A 27593-nucleotide genomic window follows, 5' to 3' on the forward strand; every position below is an offset into this window, starting at 1 on the left:
CAAAAGCTGTGTCAGGTGATGAAACACACAGATACACGCTTTCGCTTATTCCATCCTTGTGGACATCCTGGTGGATTTCTAGTCACAGAAATGTATAGCTTGATGCATGCTTGATTCTACTCTTCTCCTGGGGAGAGCAGGGGGTTGATGCCCTTCAGTTTGACACAGTATGGCCATTCTTATCTTCTGCTATCTCATTTGTACATATTATCTCACTACAACTACTGCAGCTTTTTCCATTAAGTCTTCCTCAACAATAGCCCATAATCTTTATGGCCATTTCTTAATTGCTGATGGACAATTTAGTAAGGGAAAAAAAAAAGGAGGTAACATATTTGGCAAACCATTTTCTAATTAGCAAAAATATTTAGTAGTTGCTCTTGTTTAACTATCACACATTGCACTGTGAATTGAAAAGAGCTGAAGACATTCTTAATTCTGGTTTTAACATACTTTATAATCAAAAGGGTAAAATAAAGGCACATCACTATGATTTAATGTATGGTGGAAGACAGGCAGAAAAGCTTTCCAGTCCATATCTGCCAGCTATTAACCATGCCTCTGTCAGATCTGAGTTTCATAAAGATGCTCACTTGGAGACAAAAAGAAGAATGCAGAGAAAATTTGCATCTTAGATCTTTCGCCCCTCAGAGAAAAAATGGAACACTGAATTATAAACTGAAAGTAATGTTTTACTGTGAATTCCTTTGCCATCTGAAATTTAACTCAGAGATGAGATTGCTACACACAGTAACTCTGCCAGTTTTTTTTCTTTATTCTCTCATATGCTCAGATTTTATAGATCAAATATAAGAATAAGCTAAAGGCCACAAACATTGTAGTGGCACAGGGAACATGACTAGAATCGAAGAGAGACATGAGACCTCATGGGACTCCCCATCCCACCAGTTGGCCAGTGGAAGATGCACAGTTCACAAGAAGACAAACTCATTCCTTTCACAGGCACAGCCTGCTTTCTCATCTGGTTTTTTTCTTTCCCTAATCTGCTAAATTCTCATAACTGAAAAATCATGGCCAAGCAAGCATTTATTTTGTTTCCACACTACATTCTTCATTTGAAAGATTTGTAAATCAGACATGAAAGTCACTCACTCCAGGTTGAAGTCTGATGTTAAAAAGGTTCAAGCTGGGAAAAAACAAAAAACCAACCCAAAATAAATTCTGATCTATTACATTTACTAACATTCCAGTTATGCCTTTCCATTTTATACAATTCTGAGGAAAGACAGGGGGAAATGACACATATTTATCATTGTGGTGTTATACTTTATTCTGCCTATATGCCTTTGGCAGTAACTTCAGAAGATGAATGCCAAACATAACCAGCTAATAACTCAAGAGCTATTATTCTGAGTTACAGACACCCTGGAGGAGAGCAGCCTCAGTGATCATTTCTCCTCCTGGATCAAATTTTTGAAGTGTTCCAGTTGGATCAGGGTTTGCACAAGCAGTAGTCCCCTTTAATTCTCATGACTTCTGCTGGCTTTACTGTCCATCCCACGGGGTACAAAGAATACAACAAATGCATGTAGTGAAGACCATTTGCATGCTTTTGCAAAAACCCAGGCAGAGGATGAAACATCAGAGAAGGCTGAAACAGCCTCTTAGGCTACAATCGCTATAATTTCCAGAAACAGTGAAATCCAAAGTTTAGCCTTTTCACAGTTCTGTTACTGTTCATGTGGAGAAGTCTGAAAAAACAGTTGCATTTCTGGTCTGCAATTTCAAAGTATAAAAACTTTGGAAGAAGAAAATAGCTATGGATAAACTGTAAGTAAATTCAATAAAGTTGATTATTAATTATTGGGACTACTGTATTCAGGCACTGGGAAAGAACAAAGAAATAAACTGACTTGCCTAAAGGCTGAAGAGGAAGGGCAGCTGAAGGAGCGAAGAAAATATATAGAGAAAAGAAGGAAAATGATGTGTTAAGAACGAACTGATATGGTTCATGACACAGTTACACCAAGTAGAGCTGGAAAATTGTGTTTAGAGTTCAGCCTTTCCTTGCTGTATGCCCATGTCTGCTTTGTGCTGGCAGCACTCTGGAAATCCATGAAGGTTACCTCCTTTCAAGAATCACTACGACCTGGACGTTGGGATGCAGTCAGTTTGACAGCCAGTGAAACATTAAGACAATAAACAAATATTAGCTAAAACCAAATCTATTCAAATCCAAACATTTGTTTAAAAGTTATGATAGTAAAAGCCAGATACAGGAAACCAAAACATACTAAATCTTATAGCTAGCCCTAAGTCTGCTAACTGGAGAAAACAGTGGGAAATTAGGTTGTGAAGGCCATGTACAAAAATACATCTTTCCTATGGTATATGTGAGCATTAGGACTGAGTCAGCTGACACAGTTTAATGATTCTGCAGATTAGAATTAGCAGTGACAAAGACACACTCACTTTAAACTAACAGATGAATAGAATCATAGAATAGAATCATAGAATTGCCCAGGCCGGAAGGGACCTCCAAAGGTCATCTAGTCCGACCTCCCCGCAGTCAGCAGGGACACCCCCTAGTTTACTATATCCTCATTGGAACATTTTTCTCACATCAATATGCATTCATACACAGGTGAAAAAATACTTTGTGAACTGTAAATGTGATTAGTTATGTTTAGTGTGTTTTTTAAATCAACCATGAGTGCACACACACATGTGCATGTGTGTGCAATATTTCTCATCCTCGTTCCATGGATTGCCACTATAATTTCGTAAGCTCAAAGCAGTACTGGGAAATTCATAAGCACTGTGACCTCATTTGAAGAACACCTAAAAATGCACTTACTTTTATTACTCAGCTATATGCAATATAACTTTATGTGAGATAGCTAATTTTGAAAGCAATATATGCAATTTCATATTCCTATGGATGGCAAAAAAGTATTATTTTATTCTTATATCTGCTACTTTCTCTCAACAAAACATACAAACCAGCAGCAGAGAGACAACACTAATAACATGTACTTTAACCATAATAATTCCACAGTCCTTACTTATGCTATAAAGGTGATGCATACAGATTTTATGGTTGGTACTGGTCTAAAAAATACTGGTATAGCCTAATTGCATCAAGCTATAAAGCTGTAACAGAAAGTACCAGGAGAAAAAAAGATTATTTTAGGCAGCTGGGAAGACTTAGATGCTATTAATTGAAAAAAAAAACAACAGTAAATCCAAGTTTTAAGAACAACTCTTGGCCAAATACAATTTAAAACTTGAGTTTGAAAACCAGGCGCTTCACTAGTTGGCACGGCACTGTTAATTCTTTGTGAAGCCAGACTAGGTTGCCCACCTTTGGGAACTATTCTTATCTACATACAGCACACATAGCTTAGATGGTCTTGATAAAACTATAATCTACCTCAACACTTAAGCCTGTACGATGAAGAGGCCTGTCTGTCTGAATGGGTCTATCCAAAACAAAAGCATAAGCATGTGTATAATCCCATGTTATATTAGAAGCTACGATTTTTGGGAAGCAATGAAACACAGATGTACAAAAACATGAGAACAATGCACTAGGAAATGGCAAGATATAACAGGGAAACCAAAAATGAAGCAATGGACAGATTGGCTAAATATCAATCCCATGTTTAGAATGGAAGAACTGCTAAAAGTCTTTCTGGACTTTGAGACAATGAAGTCAAATAAGGGCACCACAAACTTTACAGTGAATGCAGAGAACAACACTCACCTAAATATTTTCAGAGAAAGGCATTTGAGCTTCACATGGATCCTTGTCTATACAACAGCCTGCAGGGAGATGCCACCTTTTCACCCAAAGCCCTCCCTTTGTGCTTATTCTGTGCAGCTCCAGCGTCCGTCTAATCAGGAGTGGTCATGGTGCTGGGCAGACAGCAGGAGCCTCACAGGGGCCAGGAGCCTTCTCACCATGGCTGATTGGCAGCACAGCCACGTGCCGGTGCTGGTGGGCTTCTCCCCACTACTGGTAACACAGTGAGTGGTGGCTTGATGAGGGTCCAAAAGGGAAGCTACAGATAGCAAAAACTCCTGGTGCTGGGAGCTGGTGAAGGGTATTCACTCCTGTTAGCGCTTTTCATAGCTCTCCTGTCACAGCTATGTTTGCTGCAATAAGATTAAAGAGAGGTCTTAGCAAACACCAGGTTCAGTAAAGACATAGGTTGCCCTGAAGAAATGGTAAACACTGGTAACAAGGCCACCTCTTGCAGAAGCTATGGATTCCTGCCACACTTTGGAAAAGGGTCCAGAAGGGGCATAGTTTGGGTTGCTCCCTACTTTGATGTCTTAGCTGAGCCTGAAGTTCCTGAGCTCATTTTAATTGCATGTAGTACTTATCCAAGGAAAGAAGATTATGGTCCACAATAAGGCTGGGAAACAATGGTGAGCTTGAATTGCCTTTTGTTCCATGGCCTCTTGGGTCTTCCTGATTTAGGAGGGTGGGCTAACTGACCTGATGGACAGTTGATTAAAATCTAATTACTTACGTCCAACAAAGAGATTATATACTTGCATTGGCCAGGAAAATAATCCATATAGTATAAATTCACAAAGAGGGTATCTTACTCTATGCCCTTGTCCCTTGATTTTGTGCAGTGCTCAGAAATAATAGCACTTGGTGCTGAAAATAAATCCTCAGCAGTTATGATGAGAGGACAACGACAGTCAGTGATAGCAAGAAACAACAAAAGTGCAGAATCCAAACCCCTGTCATTTTAGTGATTCATTGGTAATGTTTCACAGAATTAAGGTGGGTTTTTTTGTCCCACAGGCTATAGACAGGGCACACACACATCCATGTATGGAATGGGAAAGGTGGAGCTTGTGTGGGATCTGATTGGTTCTGTTGAGGCAAAACATTATAGGGTCTCAAGTGCTAAAGCATGACTGTATCTATAGTCAAACATTCAAAAGAGAAATGCTTACCCGACTGTATCTGTCAGCTTGCTGGGGCCCAGAGACTAGATGAAAAAAATGGATAAAGATGTTTTAAAAAAATCCCCTGGGATCATCTCCTGTATTTAATAAGGAAAAGCACCTTCTGTGCCGCCAATAAAAGTTGAGTCTCTCATGAAGATTTATACCATATTACACACTGAAATTCAATGTACAACGATACCCTTGTGTATGCTGTTGTCAGAATAATAATCTTTGTCTGTCTGATCAACTTATATTTTATGCCAACAACACAGCATTTAATATTACACAGTTTCAGAGGAAGAAAATATATTTATTCATGCAACAACTTGCCCAGTAGCTTAAACAGACAAAGTGGAAAAAAAATAGCTTGGAGTTTTTACATTAACTTATGATCCACAATACAGATTTCTATACAATTTTAGCAATTTATGCAGCAATATAAACTATGATTCTTAATCTGGTTTGTGAAACTGTCTCACTATTTTATACTGTCATGAGGAATAATACAGTTGCTGAAGTTTGCTTTTGGCATTCTCCTGCAATGAGGAGACTAAAAATAAAAATGGTAATCAACAGCTTTTTTCTATATTCTGCATTATCATATTCTGTGCTGTATTCTTAGGCTTTGTCTCAAAATATATAGCAAGAAGCACTCATAGAGAAGATACACATGGACTCCCCGACAATCAAAGCACTCCTTGTCAGAAATCAGTATCTCCCTTCAGCAGAGAAAGTCTACCCACGACACAGCCCTTGTTCCAAGTGACGCAATATTCTGTCAGATGAAAAATCTTAAGCAATATAGAAAAGCTCTGTTGTATGTAGATCTATTCTTCTAGCAGCCTGTGCATAAAACTGACAGACTTTGAATGATTGATTGTTATCTTTTAAAAGGTATCTACTTTTTACCTTACATTAATTTTTCTTTATATAACAATACCTGACAAAAAGGAAACCTGGGGACACCCCTACCCACCCCACTCCCCATGGCACAAGCTAATGAAAAGATTGTATGTAGGGTTTGGAACAGAAATAAAAGAGGATGCTTAGAAATGTATTTAGAGCAGTATCTGTACCCCAAGGTGCACACTCATAAAACAAAACTACACACTCATAAAAGAAAGCTGTGCTACGATCTTTTAACAATAGTATTTAAACTTCCTTTAAAGTTAGGCTTACTATTGCAGAGAAAAAGGCAAAATCCTGTAAGAATGTGATGAAGTGATTAGATTTCTTCACAGATGGCGGACTTATAAAAAACTTCAAGTGCACTGGCCGGGCTGCATGCCTTTAGGGAAGCGTTGCCTGATAATCCATTAGTGATTATTATCAAAACTTTTCTAAAGTTATGCATTTGTTGCATCAAGACACAATGCAAGTTGCTGCTTCCTCGTAACAGGATGTGATATCAGTACCTAAACAAAGTGACTGATACCAAAATGCACACGTGCACGTGCGCACACACAGAGATAATTTTAAGTAGGAAGAACTTACTGAAATTTGTTGGCCAAGGACTGGCTGTAGCTCCAACACACGGCAGACGCAGACATTTCTTTTGCAACCAAAGAGAGGAAGCAGCCACCTACTATCAAGTTAATTATAGTAACCTTCCTATTTAGTTTTCTGTAGACTGGTTTATATGTAAGAAATTATACCCCAAATCCATTAATATGAAATAAAATACACATCTAAATATGGAAATAGATACCACAGGACAGAAATGTGTATGAGAAAAATAGACCTACGCATTCGTAGTAGAAAAAAGCTAAAGGAGGACACAGATTACGTCCTGCTTTGTGATATAGGAACTTGTTTGCATATAGCACATTTGGAGTGCTTCGATCAGATTACCTATTCTATATAAAAGCAAACCAACACTTAGAACCTACATTATATTGTCCCATGCAGAAAAAAAGTCAGTATCAAATGAGCTGGCCCCCAAAATAACTCAGATGTTCATGGATTAACAGTATGAAACTATGCCAGAGAGGTGAGAAAAACAAAAGAAAAATTAAACCATCAGAAAGCAGAAATGCCTAAAAGCATACGAGAGATCTTGCACAAGGCCAGCTTAATAAAGATCAGAGAAATTATGCTGATTTACACCAGCTGAGGAGCTGGCCAGTATCTTTAGGTTCTTGAAGCTCAGACTGCAGAAATATATTCAGTGCGTCACATAGTTACTGTCTGAGAATTAGAACTGTAGATAGTGTTGAGAGTCCCAAAATAGATGTGATCTATTTTTATTGGCAAAGGAAAAAATAGCTCCCTCCTTCCTTCATCAGAAATCTTCAAACTAGATCCACATGACATGAAGGGAGCATTTTTAACCTGGAGAGGTTTTATCTGTAACTCAGTCAAATGTACTTTAATATTTGCTGAATAACACACCAAATTAATTACTGTTACAGTATGATTATGACAGATAGTATTGTATACACACAAGATCTGAAGTTAAAATTAAAGAAAATTTAAAGTCTAATAAAAATTATAGATTCTTCGTTGAAGAACAGATGTCATTATTCAACAATTATCTTTACCTAAATATGCTTTTGTTTAGTGGTAGCTTAGTTACATCAATGATCTAAAAAAAAAAGCAGGGCTTTTTTCTGTTTAAAAAGTTTTCTACACATTTAAAAGATCTATTTTAAAGATGTCATATACTCCTACTAGTTTCTAAATATATACTGAGTAGTATACTGTAACACAAATATCTACATGCTGCAAAAACATTGCACATGAACATTTGTGCTTGTCTAACCCGGCACATTAAATTGAGCTACACAGATATGTGTCATGTATTCCCCTTGGATGGTTCAAGCATGCTGCAGCTACAGTAAAATATCACCTGCCACTATTTCTCCCTGGTCCCAGACCTACTCCTGTGGAAGTGGGATACTTCATATTTAATAACCAAGGTTTGCTAGAGACAGGGAAGAACCTCAACAAACAAAGGTTGACATTTGTATTTAGACATAGGCTTTTGGGTTCACATTATTTGCATTTATTAGTCAGTTAAATAAATTTGTCATGCATTTGAGGATGGTGAATCTCGAAAAAGTTAGATTTTGCAGCTGGTGGAAAAGAAAATGCTCTTATATGTCTAATACAGCTGCATCTTAAGTTAAAATTGTGTAAATAAAATTTCCTGAGATATTCCTTTATCCACCAGGAAAAGTCCGGAAGACACCCAATTATGCATTAAATACTCCAGCATTTCAGACCTCACACAGGGTCTCCTTTTACGATTTAATAACTTTTACTCATTTTTCTTTTCATAGAACAAATTTCTTATCCTAGCAGTGTACAATGAAAAACTAGTTATATAAAATAATGCTTAGGTTTTATATTCAATGCAAAATGAAGTAGGTAGAAACAGCTACTTAAAGTATTTTTGCAGGGCTTTTTTTTTTTTTTTTCTATAAAACAAAACAGGTATCCCTGTTTCCTATCAATCTTTCTTGATGTATTCTATTCAGGGTGGCCAGCAAACTGATAAGATCTTTCCTTCAGATTTCAAAATTACTGAATCTGGAAACAGTTCTCATTTATCTCATGTGCTGCTGAGAAAACAATCTCAAATCATTGGTTCTGCTGATGAAACTTCCTTAGCAACACAACGGCTCCAGAATTATTTTTCAAACCTTGTCAATGCTTCCTGTGAGGTTTCCGTCACTGTCAACATTGAGCACTTCGAAGATGAGGGCAAAAAAAAAAATCCCAACCCAGAAAGCTGTGATACATTAATAGAGAGTAAATTAATAGATTAAATTGAATTAGTAGAAGCAGTGATAAATCTAATAGGGAAATTCCCTAACAATAGTTCAGTGAAGAACATTTTAGATTTACCAAGTCTTTTATCATTTAGATGAGAATCCACAGGGAAATTACTATGTCCCAGGGGCATTAAAAAAGGCTGGAAAACTGAGCACTTGCACCTGTGCCTTTCTCTGGAGCACAACACCCGCAGCAGGGGCTCTGCATGGAGACTGCACCCCAGGAAACAAGGCAGCAGGACCCTCATGCACATTTTACTTTCAAAGCCCTGGTGTCAGGCTGGACACCCAGGACAACATGAGGATGTGGCTCCTCTCCAGAGCTGGAACTTGCAGACCAGCAGAGAAGTCTCCTCTGCTGAAACCTAGATACTGGCCCCTCTGCCTTGCTGGCACTTTCAGATAGGACTTTTCAGCCATATTATCTCATGGTATATTATGTTTAGGCCATGTTTTAAATCTTTACCATATTTGGTTTATATTGATTAAGTCTCAAGTGTGCGGCTAGTGCCTTGAAGCTAGATTTCAGTATTTGATGCTTTAGTCTCTGAAGTGTCAGAAGTGCAGGGATTTGGCTTTTAATGTAATTGAAATAGACCAGTTTAAAGCTACTTTATTTCAGGTACCTCTAGTCTCAGGTTAGAGAGTACTTTCTGCTGTGAAGATTTTTTCCTTCCCTGACACAAACATTCACCTCAGTTCTTAAATTCACCAGTACTCATCTGACACTTCACAAGTTGCCAAATGTCTACTCAAACTCTAAAAAACCCAGTTTCTTTTGAGTTCCAAACTGTTATAGGATATCTGAAAATTAGCAGTAGCCTGTCTATCTAGGGCTGAGAAAAAGACACTGAACATTAACACTTTACTGACTGCTAAAAGCTGGCTGAGAAGCGTGCTAGTTATCTTCTACAGTGTTGCTCTTTGCTCTCCTATATCTTGAGAAGCAGTCACTGATGCCAGGAGCACGCCAAGCAACTGGGATCACTGCTCCTGTGCTCACTCTTAAAGGAATACCTGGAGGCCCAGGAAAGGCATCGTCTGTCAGCCTGAGCTCCCTGGCAGGTTGGATTTTATGGCAGAGAGTGAAGGACGAAGGCAGCTCAGGCTTCCACCTTCCAAAGTGCCTGCTAACAGAGCCTTTCTCCACTGTCCCAGCCTGTGTCCCTTGCTGCAGAGGTACAGCTGGGATGGCTCAGCTTCCTCAGGGAACTCGCCTGATGACTTTTTTTCTTTGTTTCCAAAGTCCTCAGCAAAGCTGGAGTGATTCCTTATGTGTCTTACAGAGTGACTGGCACCCACAGCTGTGTTGCCCAAACTAAAGTGGATACGTACTGTATGCATTAAGAAGTGGTCAAGAAGGAAAGGTAATTGCTGATGAAACTGTACATCAAAAACCATAATATTCTTGAACTATTTGCCTTCAACTTTAAATCTTCAACCACTCCTTGCCAACCTTCAGCCTAAGAATAACTTCTTAAACTTTTAAGAATATCTTAAGAATAGCTTCTTAACCTCCTTCTAAATTAGCTGAGTGTACCTCTTTTGATCCATTCTGCAGTGACTTCAGACAGACTATTTAAAGCCAAGGAAATTAAATCAGTAAGAACAGAATGGCAGATAATATTTCAAATGTCTACCAGTAAAGCACCTACTGCACGCAAACTTTGTTTAGATACAAGCTGGAAACATATGATATACAAGGAAGTTAAATAGCATTAACATTATTTGGTTCTAGATCTTTCTCTGAAAAGTAGTAAAAAACTACATGGCCTACTCAGTGAAGAAAATGAAAAGCTGATATAGTTATTATAAATATATATTAGTTGATATGTATACCAACAAGTAGAGCAAATTCACTTTGCCCTCTTGCCCCATCCCATCCAAGGGTTATCCGAGACAGTTCTGAGGAAATGGTCTGCACTGCCTTCACCTTCAAATACAAGATTAAGAATTTCAAATGAATCTATTGATGTGACAAGACAAACCTCTCTCACTTCTTGGATGGCCCCCAGCAATGAGATACGGGCACACACTTTCAGCAGCTGGAAAATACCAACAGATGCTAAACTCTGTAATGCATGTCCTCAGGAAAACAGGCTCAGTAGAATACTCAACCTATCCTCCACTTTCTAATCTAGGTTTAAATAACATTTGTATCAGATTCAAAGGTTTGTCCCTTACCTTCAGACTATTTCTTGGTGCAGGTCCATGATGCCAGGAACATTGGTCAAAGCAGTAGATGTAGTTGTCACCTCTGCTCTTCTGACACAGTAGTAGTTTAGCTTCCACTAAACAACTAAAAATTGGCTGTACTGAGCCAGGTCCAAGAAAACAAATGCCTTTAGGAACTCAAGAGCGTGACAGACGGCACCACACTATTCTAGGTTTACATGTCTTATGTATCGCAGATACACTTAACAATAACAATATAGATATTCATTAGACAAGATCCTAAGTCTCTGACCCCAATCTAAGTCAGGAATAAATCTTCTTGAAACATAAAGTTCAACTGCACAAGATCTCTCTGGATATAGGAAGAAATAATATACCAGCTGCAGTATTCATATACCTGATGATGCTGTGGTAAGACTGTTGCATGTAAGATAGAAGAGTCCGCACAGAACAAAATGTGCTTCAGAAAATACATGCAATTCTGTTCTGCTAATGGCTCTTACAGACGGTTTTCAGCTGACTTATTTGTCTCTGAAAAGCTTTAACCAGGATTTCAAAAATTGTAGAAGTATAGAAGTTGTAGTTCAAATTAAGACCATATTTACTAGATAATAAATGACATGATTTGTACAATAACTGTTTTAGCACAATAAGACCTTTCAGGTGGTAGCAGTGAATTTGGATTCATGCCACCTTTAGTCACTTACATAATGATGAATGCAGCCTATTTGTTATACAGTAAATATACCATAATCTATAACCACTATAATCAGCCTAATATATATTTTAGAACATGGCGAGACAAAGGAGTTCAGAGAGACTTGTAGCCTTATATTGTACAAGCCTGTATTTTGAATACTGAGCTCAAGATCCTCATCTACTACAAGCTGAATGGCAGACACAAAAAAATCTCACAGAGGTATATAATCACACTCTCTTGTAGCGTATCAGTAGTCCACATAACTGTCATCTAGTCACTTGTAAAAATGTCATAATACAGAATCATAGAACGGTTTGGGTTGGAAGACACCTCAAAGATCACTGAGTTCCAACCCCCCTGCCCTGGGCAACGACACCTCCCACCAGACCAGGTTGCTCAAAGCCCCATCCAGCCCTCGTCTTGATCACTTCCAGAGATGGAGCATCCACAACCTCTCTGAGCAACCTGGGCCAGTGTCTCATCACCCTCACAGTAAAGAAATTCTTCCTGATGTCCAACATAAATCTCCACTCTTTCAGTTTAAAATCATTACCTCTCATCCTATCACTACACTAGTGATATGTATACTAGTGATATGTATACTCCTTTCAGGTATACTAAAAACATTTTTTAAATTGGGTTGAAGAATTAAGAGTTACAGAACATGTCCAGAAAGACAAACTTATTGTGAGTAGGGTCAGACTTAGACAATTTAATCCTCTTGGAATAAAAGGAATATTGAAGAAAACAAGAAGAGTGGGAGTGAGCAAGTGAGTTTAACAATCTTCCGTCCTCCTTTAAGTGGTTAGTAAATGCTATTTATTTATTTGAATAGTTATGAAGTATGGTATTGCTGCTGCCAGAGACAGACACTTCCTTCTCATACATAATTTAACCAATGAAACATGGGAAAGTGTGTGAAAAGTATGAATAAATATATAAAAAAAAATGAAATATGGAACCCTGGATATTATACTAGTCAACTATGTTTTTTAAAAATAAGACCATTAAAAACATTTCATACGTAAATTAAGAGTTTCAAGCGACAAAGTAACCAATAGTCCCTGACATTAAGCACGTTAGTTTGTTAGCTGACAACTGGAAAAACTAAATGCAAAAAAATGAACAATGTTTATAGGGATTCCTCAGCGAAGATAACACACTATGTATTTCAGATTTCAATCTTTAAATATTTTGGTGTTATTTCTATATCACATAAATATTAACCCACACTACCATATAAATACTACTATAAACTTGCATGAATTCAGATAAATATTTTATATTGTTCCCTCTCTCATTATACCTTTAAAAATATGCAGCTATGATTTATGCTTTTGAGGATGGCATAATAGAATTTGACATTTTCCAGCTGAGGTGTGGCCTAGTTCCAGCTCCATGCTTCATTACATTGTACTCCCTTTGAGAGGATGAGAAGAGTAAAAATAGCCAGGTTGTTAAAAATGTAAAAAGGCATAAATGAATTCTCACCAGATGTCCTCTTCGATTGTCATTTTCATAAAATTATTGTTGTTAAACTTTTGCTTACCATAAAACACTAGAAATCAATATATGCTATGAACCATGTATCTGGAGGAATTGCTCCCACCTCACTAGCATCCTGTCTTCTTCAGATTCTCCCATAATTTAAATGAAAAAGGACATTCTTATTTAAAATAGTAAACTGTGTATTAGTATGAAGAAAACTAGCAAATACAGGCCAAGAAGAAGTCTGAACACCAAGCATTTATACATTTAGAGGCATCAAGAAAAAGAATATTTGAATCCACAAGTTATTTTCTTCCTTTTCCAAAACGGAGTGAACTTCGAAAAATGCAGATGAAAATGGAAGATGGCTCAACTACACACATTCCACTCCTTTTGATAACCCACGTTTCAGGCACTAGAAGCTTTCATTATCTTCCTTTATTAGGATTGGCTTCAGTGAGTTCCTGCTCCCTAGGAAGCTGTTCTTGAGCTGCTGCTCCCCCCCACGTGCGGTACAGGAGCCGGTACGCTTAGGGCAGCACATTGCAGCTGTCAGAGCAAGAGCCAAGGGGATGAGCCGGCTCCTGGCAGCGGGCCTGGCCCATGCCCACCTCCTGGGTGCATATCCCTTTCCCTGCTCAAGGCTCCCTGTACATGCAGATGCAGAAGCCAGTGGCTACCTGTATCATCAGGCACTTGCCTCCGTGCTCCCCCGCGGCTCCCAGCAGGTACCGCTGTCCCTCACCCACTCACACACTCATGGCACAGCTCTGAGGACGGACCGGCCCTTGCCCACACACTTTATGGCTGTGGCACTATGCACTACATATACCATCCCAGCATGCCTCTAACCAAACAGTGCTTATAAATACCAAAGGCAATCTGTAAGATAAAAAAGTAAATAATTTAATAATTTTTAACATACTGACTTTTTGGCAAGGAGCAAATGAGTGAAAACAACACATAAAATATGTGTTTTCCTTATCCTGCTGGGCAGATTCAGGATGTTTTTATCTTAACATCAAAGGAGCTGTTTTTGGCACTTTCTCTACCTTTCAACCGTATCATTGTGTAACAGGTAACAGAAATGCCTCACAATTTTTGCTGAATGCTGTACCAAATGATAATGTTTAAGTATCAAACCTATTTTAGGTTGCTCTCTTATTGTAAGATAAATGTAAAATAATTGTTTGAAAAGAAAAATGGGAATTATGCCACTTGCAATGGTAAGGGGTCCTGCACATGGTTTGACTTGCTTGCTGAATGTCATAGGAAGTTTGGGATGAAGATTTCTGCTGTCTGAAGAAAAAGTGCTGTTCTTTGATCACAAAAGTTGTTACAAACAAGATAGCCAAGAAGAAAGATTTTTCAGCTTCCCTCTGAATGGCAAAAGGTTGAGTAGATTACTCAATATTTGTCAGACTTGAGGTGATTGCCTGTCACTACATACAGAAGTAAACAGTATTGACAGCTTTATAAGACCAAAATTCAAAGCCTGCAAGGATATGTATCTGCATTACAGAGTACACTGCAAGGACCTTCTGTTCTAGGAACCTGTTGGGCTCAACTGTGAAGAGTAGAAAGACTGCAGACAACGCCATGTGAGCACCAGAGGATAACACCTGCTGTATAGTTATGTCCATGTTCTCCAACACAATACCTAGCTCCACCAGAACACCTTAATGATGCATTCAACAGCTACTGGCAATATCCTAAGTAATTCTCTGCTATGATCATCTACTGATACATCAGCTCATTCTGAGCCAGTTTGGACATTTAACATGAAGCTGTGTACCTGTATAGAGATGTGACCTAAAAAGCTTAAAAAAATAAATTTCTTTTTTTTTTTTTTTGTTTTATTTTCCCTGCATATCCTTATTCATCCTCAGAAAATCTCTGAGAAGCTGACATTTATGAATAATTCCTTGTGCATTACTACTCTTTGCTTGTCCAGGCAAGGGTAGAAGCAGCTATAGGAGAAAAGCACACGGAGCACATATCCCCTTTGAAATCAGTGACCTTATTACTCAGAGTCATAAGCAAGTAGTGATGACATATAATATATTCCAGATTCATACAGGAGGAATACCATGCATATACATGCACGTACATATATAGGTCTCTAGGAGAAAAGAGAACAACAAATAGAAAACACCTCATAAGTAGAGAAGTTGTTATTACCATCTCAGTTGGTTTTGAAACCTGAAGATGTCATTGTAGATTGTTTTTATACTAAAATAAATTGAGTTTAGACAATTAGCATGCACAAACACTGTAGCAGGACCATTCAACAATATATTATTGTCTGAGCTACTTCAGTGTGAGCAGTTCTATTTTCATTTAGATAAATATGCATTTGATAACTGTGACATACAGTAGTGTATCTGACTACTCAAGTATTTAGAAAAACTAGACGTTTATAGTATCTGCCTTGATATTTCCTTACAATAGCATTTATGAGATCTACTGAGAATATTGAGAGAGGTGTTGCTTTTTTATGGTTTCCTTGTTTGTTTTTGTTTTTTAGATCTACAGTAGACTAGTAATACACCATCATCCATGACAAACATGGACAGTACAGTGGATTACGTCAACAGTAGGCTGAAAAATACTGGCATTTAAGAAATGGCCTGCCAACTCAACTATAACCAAGAAACAGGCAACCTAATCATTGACCTCTGTACTTTCCATTAATAAATTATACAAGTCGGGGTGGGGGGCGGGGGGGAGAAGCGAAGCTTATTTAAGTCTACTCAGCAGAAGAATGCAGCTAATAGTCAAATATTTGTCTTCTCCCCATCACTTTTACCTAGAAATTTGGAAGTTTCAATAATATGGATGCTTTTATTTCTCATTTAGTATTAGCCTTCAGCATGAACTTCCTCTAAGCATGGAAGTCAATGGAAAAATTCAAATCTTTCTGCTAATGTCATGACCTTCGTAAAACTAATGATTGTAAACATTGCTAAGTGATTTCTCTCTTCAGAATAACACACTCAGAGACAGGATCATTTGCTAGAATCTTAGAAAATGGTGCAAAATAATTGCAGGCTCATAAACCATCAAAATGGAAATATTAAACCATACGAATATCCATATCTTGTCAGCCTTTAAACAGGCAGTGAGTAGTATCATTCTGCTAGAAAGAGAGACTACTTATGTTACCTTATCACTATAACAAGTCTCTGAATCTACTATATCTGTTATCATCTAACCTTCATTCCAAATCATTACCATGACTAAAATGACGTGTAAGATTTTAAATATAGTATCATAAGCAATGGTTTCAGGGACAAAATATCTATTGACTTTAGAATTGTTTATTAGCTTAAAAGCAAAAAATAATTAATTGTTTAGTTATGTCAAAATAAACCTAAATCCCTGAAGGTTCCTTTCCAACAAAAAAAGCAGAACCCACCTATCTGCTTTTAACTGACAAGAGCTTTCGTTACAGAGACAGAGCAAAATATACACGCAAACCAAAATACATCCCACGAATCTTGCTTTGGAAAATATTACTGAAAAAATAATACTCTGAAAAGGGAATTAAAGGTTTCCTGGGAATAGCAGGGACCTCAGTAAAGATATTATAATGTGGCATTTGATGTTCTAGAGGGATTTCAACAAGTTTTGCATGGTCAAATTCCATTAATAAGTTGGCTTCCTTCCAAGGCTGTGTGTGTCCCTCTCATCTGCCATCGTGCCCTAACTGTAAGGAAACCTCACCTCACCTGCTCAGTCACATCTTAGTAATTTTAATTGCTTTTTCTTGCTCATTACAGTACCAAATAGGCTTATAAAAATCCTAGTATCTTATAATGCAGATTATATGGGTTATGAGTAGAACAGTAACTATTTTGGTGCTGTTGTAAGAGGATTACAGAGTGTATCGGTGGGGAAATGCCATGTGGATGGATATTAATGATGATGTGAGGGGGAATAAGAGAGAATCAATGGAACTGGGTTTTGCAAGTAACTATTCAGGGAGAACCACTATTGCAAGTATTGTCACTACAGTGTTCTGTAATGGATGGGTTTTATTCTCCAGCTACGCTAACATTTGAATTATAAATACATATTTAGGATTCCTTTCATTTTGTAAAGTTTGAGTATGTGCAGACTCAGATTATAGCACATTCTGAGCAAGTCTGACTCACAGTTTTTAGCAGATGACCTTTAATTAGTGGGAAGATATTCTATCCATATCATATTCGTTCACTTGTCTTACTAGGCATTAGATGGCTGCTGTGAAGCATAAAGGATTTTTTTGTCCTAATCCCTGTGATGTGACATGATTAATGAGATGAAATTCCCATTTGGAGTTTCCTACCAATCAATAGGCAGATGGGCAGTAGTGGATGTCGAACAACAAGACAGCAGGAGTTGCTTAAGCTCTTGCTACTTTCATAGAGAAAAAACATTTAGAGACATAATTTAAAGGAACAGATAATATCCATTTTTCACATTTCTCTTCTTCAATAATTGTTTCTTTGTTTTTAATGTACATAGGTAAAAATGTTATCTTATGTATACATACCATATTAAGTTAAAATTAGTTATATTTGAAAATCTTATGGATGTCACTTATGCCAAGTGAGTATACAGCATTGGTATTGAAAAACCATTTGCAAAACAGTGAGTCTGATTTTTCTCCACATCCATACGGATATGAATAAACAGATACTTCAGAGAAGCCAACAGAATGACAAAATATTAGAATAAAGCAAATGTGAATATAAAATAAGCCAGTGATTTAAACCCTCTTTCAGGAAGTTAAACATCCCACCTCCTGACCCCACTGTCTTTGATACCTAATAATTGACATATAAAATGAAGTAGAGGAATAATCTTCTATAGATTATTCTCAGCTGTGAAAAAATTTAACTTAAGATCATAAAATCTGAAAAAAAATTGTGTGATTTTAAGACTTTAACTCTTCTCTTTCTTGCTAGTAGAATTTGTTTATAAATATGCGTAACTTATTTTAATAAATTCTATTACAAAATTTTACCTTTACATGTCTCAAGATTTCAAAAATGAACCAACAACAGAATGATAACCAAAAGGACCAAAAAGCAAAATATGGCAGAGTGGTGGATCTCTGTCAGCCAGATTGAATCTGAGGAAATAATGTAAGTTCCCTAACACTAGCAGCAACAGGTTTCAGGAGACTTCTTTCATAGCCCTCATGTTGATGCTTATTTTCTTATGGGCAATACTTTCCTGCTTTTTTAAATAGGAGTATTTATATTTAGCTATTTTGTACGTGTACATGATTTATCTTACATTTCCTTCTCATTGCCTTGCTCTCCCTCCCTCTCTCTCACAGACAAAGATGCACACAGAGTAAAATTCATAACACACACCTCCTAATGAACAAACTCCCACTGAGCACCAAAGTGCTTAATGATGCTCAGCAGGCAGAGATCTGCAGTTCCCCTATGTGAGCCAATATATAATCACACCACAAGTTAAAATAATATTTAGGTTGCCAAGAGAAACACTAAAAATGTAAGACATGCTAGATCTAAATTTTTCTAAACTTTAATTGTGTTCCTTTATGTGTTCATCCAATGTCACTGGAAAAAAAAAAAAGACAGGTACACTGCATAAAGTATATAAAGTATATGTGATTATAAAATTCAAATCACTTCGCAATAAAGCCAAAGTAAATTTAGGCAAACTGCTTTAAATCAGCCTTCAGTAGTTGGCAACCTACTCTGTTTCAGTTTTATATATGCAGTACACACTAGATATATTTATCTCATCTTCTTTTCCTTAGTAATGTCTATAAACCAGATCCTGCAATTAATCAGCTCATTAAGTATAATCCCACCTGCATGAAGTTTACAATTATTAAATAAGCTTTTTGAAGTAGTCCTTTATTTAGGGGGTTCTTAAATTAGAACTGGCAGTAAGAAAACTATCCTGATCCATTTACAAGTACTTTCTAGGACTGCTATTCAAACATACATCAATTCATCCTTGGAAGAATAAAATAAGCAGGCCCTTAGACTGGATAGTGGTAAGCCACAGCTTGTTCTCATCTGCTGGGGAGTTATGAAGATTTAGTTGACACAGGTGAGACACTGCATCTTTTCTTTTGAACTCTTACTTCAAGCTCAGGGTTTTTCTTCATGAAAAGACACCAGTCACTAGTGTGTCAGTTTAGCAAAACAATTAAGCATACTAAAAGAACTTATTTACATGTTTTATTTATTTATGGTAAGGCTGACTAATATGCATGACCACCTACTCTGATTTTTTTTCTTTTTCTCTCTACTCTGGTGTAATGCATGTTTGCAAGTTTTTTTACACATTCTATTCCCTAGATTCTTGACCATGTGTGAGTATGCAGCAAGTTCTGAGAAAGTTCACACTACGAATGTCTCACCACTTTTTAAGCATTAGTAATTTTTTTCTGCTCTAAAAATTAAATCATTCAACTAAATGCTGCAAATTTTCTCCATTTCACATTGATTTAGTTAAAATACTGCAAGAATCACACAGCTGAAGAGCTGGATATAGTTAACTCTAAGCAAGGATGCTTTTTTATTTCCCCAAGGATTGACATATTCAATTATATATTGGGGTCTGATTTCCTAAAAGGCTAAATTCAGGAAATATGGGGATTTCAGTTGTCTTTGTATTTGACCACAGTCTGAAGTTGGATGTGTTCCCAGAGCCAACAAATGCTTCTACTGCATTTACCACCCAACCTCTTAAAATGTTCCATTTAATGCCAATGTTTATTATTTATCCAGTGCTCATTTTTGTGTAGCCTACAATTTTCACTGTGGTGAAGCATGCATGCTTTACCACAAATGAATCGATCTTTTGTGTACTATTTTGTTTATTTGTTTATTGATTTTTTAAATTAGGGGAGCTTGGGTTCAGTCATCCTTCTCCTGTTTCATGATCATTGTAACACTTACCAGAATAGAAAGCATAGTTTCCCCACTACTGACTACGTAACAGGCAATGCTGATATTCTCCTCATAATGTAATTGTTCAGTACTCACACATGACAACGTCTTGCAAAAAACCTTTGAGAAATTTACAAGCCTATCTGTTCTATACAGATTATTTCACTTAAGTGAGGAGGAAGAGGTTTAGGCATGTTCCAATGTGATAGATTTTCACTACAACATAAACAAAAGGTTTGGAAAGTGAAGTTCACAATTATCCTACTCATAATTATTCATATAAAAATATATTTCCGTGTGTTAGATGGATTTGTTGAGAATGAGAGTCCATTCTTATCTTAAAGAAGTGTTATGGAAGTATGTGAAGCTGAAAAGCCCAGGTCTGAATATTAATGACAATGCCTCAAGTTAAGATGAATATTCATTGCAAACAACTTCTGAGAAATGGGAACAGTCTAAGCCCTGTCTCCTACATTTATTTATTTGTTTTCACCACAACATAGCTGGAAAATATTATATATTTTAAGGTATTTCAGTAGGTAACATGAGTATTTTTGCTACGCAAAAATATTTGGCCATATAAAGACTCTGGTTTTCAAAAGGAAATGCAGGAAAATTGCTTGAAAGAAACTTGCATTTATAAACATACACCTTTACTATTACAAGGGAAAATTAAGGTAGTTGTAAGGGGGGAAATGGGCAATTGCTCTTAACTCCTGCACCATTAACACTTGTGCTGTGTGGAAGAAAGAATAAATAAGGTTTTGTTTTGAAGAAGCTACTTATGAGCTTGCAATTACAGCTACTGCCTCAGGCTCCTGAAGAAAAAAAAGCTTTCAAGTGCCAAACTCAGCTGAGGTTGTTGTATTAAAGAGGAAAGGTATTTCACAGGCAGAAACAGGCTCGTTCTGCCTCTGCTTAGCTAGATGATTAAAAAACATCTGAACATTTTTAGTACAATGCTGAACTGACTGAATACAGCCTTTTAAAAGCCAGGGTACGTTAGCTTGGGCCCAGTGTTACCACTGAGGTGCAGAATGTACTGACCATGCTCATGTTGCTCTGCTTAGCTTGGAGCACATGCAGAGCCAGACTCCTGCCAACAGAATCATACACAGACACACTGATAGCCTGAGTGTGGTACCAACTGCTGCTACGGTTCTGCTTGAGAGAGATGCACGACGCCTGTCTGGTCCACAAAGGTCCCACTTACCCACACTTATGACAGGAAGAGTTTAAAATATCCATGTCTTTCTCAGCTTTTCGGATTGACCCTATCTTTATACCTCAGGAGTGTCAAAGAGCTTGCAGCACATGCAATACTGGCAAAAAAAGAGTTCTTTTAGTCACAATTTCACCTTGTTATGAAGAAGCAACTGCTTGTCTATTCTCATTGACTAGCCAAGACCACTTGGTGGTGGGGAAGATGAAGAGGAGCTCTCTATATTTCTCTACAGTGGCTTTTTAAGCAGAATTAGCATTAGCTGCCTTAGAATTAATGGAAATCCACCTCTGTTCTCTTATATGTTTATATAAAGCTACAGACATTCTTCAACTGTGGTTTGTTGTCCAATAGTCTTTCTGCAGACTCTGAACCAAAGTCCACTGACCACTGCTTTTACTGGGTTTAAGTCATACAACCTGAGTTATCAGGAAAATGGCTCACCCTCAACCACTCATCAGTGAGCAATAAAGAAAAAAGCAGAAAGCTCCCAGTGCATTCCAAAAAGAGACATACCTATATAATCTATATATTAAATATATGTTTCATTAGAGCAAACTTGGATTTTCTTTTCATTTTATAAGCCTTTCTGTTTATAGTATCTGTGAGTGTATCGGTCTCCACATACCTTGCTTCCATAGGGGCACTGAAATAGAAATTGTTTAAAAATAACCACCTGAAGAGAGAATCCCACTGTATGTTTAGACATTCAAATAGGTGTCTTTATTTTCAAGCGTACGAAGCATCCTTTAGCTCCCAACAAAATAAACATAAGATATCAGTGAGCTGATGTAGAAATTCCTTCAAATTCAAAAAACTAATGTCTCTGTTCTGCTAAAAAAGACAGATATCTAAGATTTGCTTGCATTACTGTCTTCTTACTCAAATATAGAATACTCTGCTTTAGATATCTAGTACTTCCCCTTCAAGCAGAGGCTTGACTGGAAGCCGTAAAAACCCCATCCCATTTACTCTCTTTAACTTAGCCACTGAAGATCTGAAGAACCAGTAAGTCTCCCAGCTAAAAAAACCCCACCCTATTCCTTTAAAATACAAGTTAATACATTGGGCTTTATATTCCTCAACAACAAAAAAAGCCCTCCTCCTTTGAAAAATTAGAAAAGACCTGTCAATGACCTGGAAAACCTATTGTCTATCAAAAGCAGGCAACAGCAAAAGTTGAAATTGTGCACATCTAGCCAATTTCCCACCAGGCCTGCACACACAGAGTTGCTAAAGCTTATTACAATGTAGCATAAATGGAGATCTCATTAACATAAGAAACCGATCCAAAAGAAAATCCCATCAACATACGTGAAAACGAACCTGATGTGTTTGAAATTCAGCCAACTACAAATTAATTCAACATAGATTACATATAGAGGGAGAAGGAGACTCCAGCAGAGTAACTGGCATTGTATTGGTGTATATGCCAGAAAGATTCCCTCTTGCCCTGTATCCCCTCCCACATACAAAGATGAATTATGTTTGTGCAGCACATGTTACAGCAAGAAACTAAGCAGTGGTCGAACTTGATCGCTGTCATTTCCTTATAAATTAATGTGTGTTATGTCTCTTTCACCATTCTAGACTATTGATTCTGGGCCATACTACTGTCTTGTAAAAGAATGAGGGTTCTTACTATTGCACATCTGTACTACCATTTACTGCTGATGGCCTTGATGCTCGTGTCCAGGCTGGTGCCACAGCAGTGTATGTGGTATTATCAGAACACCAGTGTGATAGCAAGGAAGGATGTAAGGATGCCTGGAGTGTGTACAAAACAAGAATAACCTGAGAAGAACTCTGTATTGGTGTGGCTACATACTCCAATATCCAAACTAGTTTTCCAGTGAGCGTTGCTCTGTGCTATGCTGCTAACAACAGAGACAGGAGCAGATAAGAGCTGACTACAGGTACATCTACAAATTCTTACCTTGCACGTGATAGCAAACTGTGTGAAAGATGTTCTGACATAATCCTTATGAAAGCTATTTTGGCTGCTGCTACAAACTCACAAGACTATGTTAACTCTTAGAGTTTGTGTCTATGACGTTTATGTGAAATGAATACAGTAAGGCATGAATTCACAGCTCCAGTTGTGCTACAGAATCACTGCCCAGGACTACCTTGACATAAACACTCTTACCTCATCATAAGTGTTTATATGAGCAATTGTAGAAAATTCACACTGTAGCCACTGACAGATTTGTTATGCCAAAGGCTTTCAGAAACATCATTTTATCTGCCAAATACAACCAGGTGCAGAGTAGTCAATCACACTGGTTTGAGTATAGTGCAAGTACCTGAGCCATATCATTTAAACAAGGTAACTTTGAAATCCTGCCCCTAACTCAGCCTGCTGCTATGGGACCGAGCAGCAGATATTTGTGTCTTCATGCTGGAGGAAGAACCATTTTTCTTCTCTTTATTGCTATAGTCTCTAGATCTCAAATTATCTGAAATACCGTCTTAGTTAACTTCATATTGCTCTGCCCTTTAGGTCACAGCTGATGTCAGGGCCAGAATATCCTCTAAAACACTGGCAGATGTTTGTTTGAGTGGACTTTTATAGGTCTGAAGCCTCATTAGTTGTCTTCATGTCCTGAATACTAATTTAGCAGGGTGATTCTTCAGCTCTGGATCTGAATACTCAGGAAATTCTGATGAATTTCACTCTATGGGTATTATTATTATATCTAGAATAGTATGGATTAATTTAATAAATACCTTTTATGCCAATAAACATTCTGTTTGAGTACAGCATATGATTAATGAAATCCCTACAGTAAGGCTAAGTATTTTAAGTCAAGATGTCCCAGTAAAAAATAAATTGTTGGGTCAAGTGGCAAATGAACGATATTCAGGATTGGTAACACCTCATTAAAAACCATTTCAACTGCCCTAAGGCAAGATGTTAATACACAGTAATTGTCTACCCAGAGTGAATGTTTTTCCAGTAACATGAATAATGCAAAGTAACTATTTAAATATGCTTGTTTATATCTTTAGCAGATTCACTATAGCTTCAAAATTAAAGACTAATTTTTTAATGTTTTATGCAATCAGAAGTTCACAAATAAGAGAAAGAAGAATAAAACCACTCTCCTCTTCAAGTACAAAATTCCCTTGCAGAAAACAAAGTAAGAAAATAATTTAATTAGGATATCTGTGAATCCCAAGGAATTAGTAGTGCTGCTACATCTGCATTCATCTTGTTGCTCCAGTAAAACTGTAAACAAATAAGAGGACACCCATAATAGTAATTTAAACAGCGTGAGTGATGTCTATCGCGTTACCACAGAAAATTACAAAACGTTGTCCAATAGCCTATGTACAGTTTTGTGTGTGTTCAGCATTTTAACAAAGGCTATCAGTAAGTACTGGAACAAAAATGGCTTTTAATGCAGGTTAGCTCAAATTCTGGTAAATCTCAAGTACCCTCACAATCAGAATGTAATCTCGTTCTCCAATCTGCCTGTAGAAAAATAGAACTCATGCAGCACTATCCTGAACAATAAATAAATGATGATAATGCTGCTTTCATTATTCTGCTACATAGTGCATTCAATCTTCTATTAAATGTTGATTGGCTCAATCCTACAGGCATTCTGTACTCTAGCGTGCCAATCCCAATCCCAGGGAGCATAAAAACTCCAGAGGCTGAACCTGAAGTTTCCTGAAGGCACTAACTAGAGTATAAAAAAGATACTGGATTCCTTTGAAAAAAAAAAAAAGCAGCTTACCAAGCTGGGCTTGACTTGGTTGCATCAGGATTCCAGAACGCTGAGCAAATGAGCACGAAGTTTGCTGTATCAGACTGAGAAAACTTCAGCAAGAATCCTACTGAATAGTAAGTGATGTTTCAAACATTGACAACCTACATATGCTCAAAAAACCTGTAGAATTTTCCAAGGTAGAGATAATACGCAAAACTTGGGATATCTACAACACATTACAATATGTGATAATGCTTTTAATATGCAGCATGCTGGGCATGCTTGTAATATCAAAGAAACCGGTATCATTTTCTTAAAAAAGAGAGATTTTGTCTAGATTTAAGGAAGTATTTATTATGATGCATTGTGTTCATTTTATTGTGATTCTCAGCCTTTCATGTTTTAAAAATTAGTAATGGAGTTATGCTGACACCTGCAAAAAAATGTAGCAACCATGCAGAAAAAGACATAGAAGACACGGCACCAAAACAGAGTCTCAGAGGTGCAATGGGATTCAAAATTGCAAACAGAGCAGAACAGTTAAAACAAAATTAAACTAAGCCAGACAAGACTTAAATGTTTCATCATAAAGAGATATTCTGTACGAGCAAATCTTGTGGCAGATTTATCCATCACAAAATAATATTTTGATCATGTGTTTCAGACTGTGAATGGTGGAAAAAAGGAAGTTTACATTTCAATTTGGATGACTATTTCATAACAGATGACCCAAATTTTTGGAAAAGCTAGAGTTCTTGACGCTATTTCCTAAACTTGACACTTCACAAGATACTTTATGGAAGTAGATGTCTTGATATATTTTTAACATTGAAATAAATAGTTTACAGCTTGGGCCAAGAAAATTTGTAGTTGTGTTATCTAAAATAATTTTTACAAAAATACTTTTGCCTGTAACCACTTGATCAATGATATGCAATTTGTGTATTCGAATGCTGACTGTAAATTGAAAACAAGATTTAGTGCTCCAGAATATTAGTCATATATGAAGATTTAATTTGTTATTCATGCCTAGTAGTTAGTCAATATTACTTTATGGAGTGTCCACTCTACTGTAAATACCTTAAAGACATGATCTATGTTTTGCAATCTCGAATAATAATAATAATTCCGTTTCAGTTGAACAAGAATGTGTTACCACTGGATCAAGTTTTTCCATTAGCAAGAGACATACAAACAAAAATTAGCTCAAAGGCTTGTCATTCCCCAAAGCAGCCCACTCTTTAGAATTAACTAAAATTTCCTGCTCATTTCTGGTAGTCTGTCCTGAAAGGTTTGTATTCATTAGCATATAAATATAATTTAAATAACTGTAAATTGTCTCAGTAAAGAACCTTTTGTGTTCAGGAAAGACAATTTCCTCTAGTAACTACATTATCCTATCGACTTGCATAGGTTCTGTAACAATAAGCCACACAGGGCATGAATCCATAGTGTGGTACATCGGGAATATAAATACCTGTTGTGTTTGTCAACAAGCTGTTCTTTTAGTTAGACTTTTAAAGCTATATATTTTCCCTGTCTCTATTCTGAATTTATGGTCTAATCAAATCAGGATAAAAAAAGAAACAATGAAGTTAGAGTATAAGACTGATCAGCATTCACAAAAGCGATGGGTTAAGGACATTACCACAAAGCAGAGAATAAGGGAGAAATATGCAGCCAAAGAGGACAATTTCCTCATCTCTAATGTGTTGTCTCTCCACTTTTTAAGTTAGATCAGTCTGGATGCTGCTTTACATAAGTTTTTGGCCTGTGCTCCACTAAAACTACAAGGGATAACAAGGGAACCCCGAGCTCAATTAGCAGATCCTCTGCTGTCATGAATGCCGTAAGAGAAGCCACCCAGCAGGACCTGGACAGGCTTCACAAGTGGGCCCATGCAAACCTCATGAAGTTCAACCAGGCCAAGTGCAAGGTCCTGCACCTAGGTTACTGCAATCCCAAGCATAAATACAGGAGAACGGATTGACAGAAGCCCTGAGAAGGACTCAGGGGTGTTGGTTGATCAGAAGCTCAACATGAACCAGCAGTGTGTGTTTGCAGCCCAGAAAGCCAACAGTATCCTGCACTGCATCAAAAGAAGTATGGCCAGCAGGTCGAGGGAGGTGATTCTATCCCTCCACTCTTGTGAGACCCCACCTAGAGTACCGTGTCCATCTCTGGAGCCCTCAGCACAGGAAGGACATGGACCTGTTGGAACAGGTGGAACGTAGCAATAGGATGAGGGGTAATGGTTCTAAACTGAAAGAGGGGAGATTTAGATTAGATATCAGGAAGAAATTCTTTACTGTGAGGGTGGTGAGACAATTGCCCAGGCTGCTCAGGGAGGCTGTGGATGCCCCATCCCTAGAAGTGATCAAGACAAGGGCTGGATGGGGCTTCGAGCAACCTGGTCTGGTGGGAGGTGTCATTGCCCAGGGCAGGGGTATTAGAATTATATGATCTTTGAGGTCTCTTCCAACCCAAACCATTCTATGATTCTATGAATTACAGTATCAATTGGTTGCTTAAGTTACTGCTTCCAAAATAGACAAACAATGAAATACAATTCCGTGTTTTATAGTGCAAAGGTCCTCCATATTATTTATTTTCAGTGTCTTACTGCAGAGCCACCTGTAATTGAATGTTTCCAAG

At 37.4% G+C, this 27593-nt stretch overlaps 1 long non-coding RNA gene across 1 annotated transcript in view; it reads right to left on the bottom strand.

The window, feature by feature from the left end:
• Positions 1 to 27593, bottom strand: part of LOC106895637 — a 190344-nt gene that overhangs the window by 7213 nt on the left and 155538 nt on the right. The window contains exons 4-5 of the long non-coding RNA XR_001413471.1: positions 4939 to 4973; positions 3728 to 4119 (exon numbers count right to left, since the gene is read on the bottom strand). This is a non-coding gene — a long non-coding RNA (uncharacterized LOC106895637). The remainder of the gene's footprint in view (positions 1 to 3727; positions 4120 to 4938; positions 4974 to 27593) is intronic.

This window comes from Calidris pugnax, unplaced genomic scaffold, assembly GCF_001431845.1.
Source record: "Calidris pugnax isolate Ruff unplaced genomic scaffold, ASM143184v1 scaffold38, whole genome shotgun sequence".
NCBI classification, from domain to species: Eukaryota; Metazoa; Chordata; class Aves; order Charadriiformes; family Scolopacidae; genus Calidris; species Calidris pugnax.